This window comes from Echinops telfairi, unplaced genomic scaffold (genome assembly GCF_000313985.2).
Source record: "Echinops telfairi isolate 266 unplaced genomic scaffold, ASM31398v2 ScPeMD7_6080;HRSCAF=6971, whole genome shotgun sequence".
NCBI lineage: Eukaryota > Metazoa > Chordata > Mammalia > Afrosoricida > Tenrecidae > Echinops > Echinops telfairi.
In genome coordinates this window covers 6,835,037-6,836,120 of record NW_022109980.1, presented here as the reverse complement: position 1 = coordinate 6,836,120, position 1,084 = coordinate 6,835,037, and positions in this window count along the sequence as shown.

The following is a 1,084-nucleotide window of genomic DNA, read 5'->3' as shown; positions in this document are numbered from 1 at the left end:
TTGGCTGCTCTGAGCAGGAATATTTTCCTTGGGGTTTCTCTCTGCATTGGCTGCTCTGAGCAGGAATATTTTCCTTGGGGTTTCTCTCTGCATTGGCTGCTCTGAGCAGGAATATTTTCCTTGGGGTTGGTGGGCCAGGATGTGTTCCACTCTCTCTCCTTCCCTGTTCGTTTGCTCTTGTGTGCTCTGATCAGACATGCCCCTCTCCCTGAACTGTAGCTTCAGTACTGTCCTGTGAAGTACATTCTTTTGGAGGGGCAGGGGGGTTGTCCATGTAGTTGGGATTTAAGCTGGCCCTGCAGACCTCTCTATTGGTTCCCTGCTTCATGCCAGTAAGATGCATTCATGTCTTGAACAGTGCCAATTTTTATTGGCCCATGAGGTAACCCAGTTAGCCAAACCTCTTACCTCACAGGCCTCTGGGGGCTTGGGTGGATAGAAGATTGCGTGGGCAGCTAGGTGCAGGCATTCTCAGTACCTAAGCTACACTTTCCCTCATTCCCCCTCTTCTCCCATCATTCCTGCTTTCTTCTTTGGTGCCCTGCCTACCCCACACCATAAACATATACATATAATAACTGCCAAAAGATCAGGATTCCCCTTCCACAAGGTGAGTGGTTTTTGCATTTTTGTTCTATTATAATATTTTTATTTTTTTCTCCAGTTCTCTCCCACTTTCTCTTCCAGGCACCTATTCCAGAGCCACCCTAACCAACAGATACTTCCATATCATTGCCGCCTTTTACTTATACATCAGTTTTAATGTCATTCCAGACCTATGATCTCTGACCTGTCTATTTAGAGTTCAACTATCACTTTATATCCCTTACCTCAATTTATTATTCTTATTCATACCTATATTCTACTATTTATTAATTTATTGTCCATCTTCCACATTTTAATCTCTTTTATGATTACTATATGTCCACGCATTATATCAGAAATATAAAAAAAATACTCAACATAGTTTACATTATATTAATAGAATAATGCAGTATGCACTCAATAATGATAACTATCCTAGAAAGTAACAAATATTGATAGTGAGTGATTTGCCATCCATCAATATGTGAGAAGGCAATAC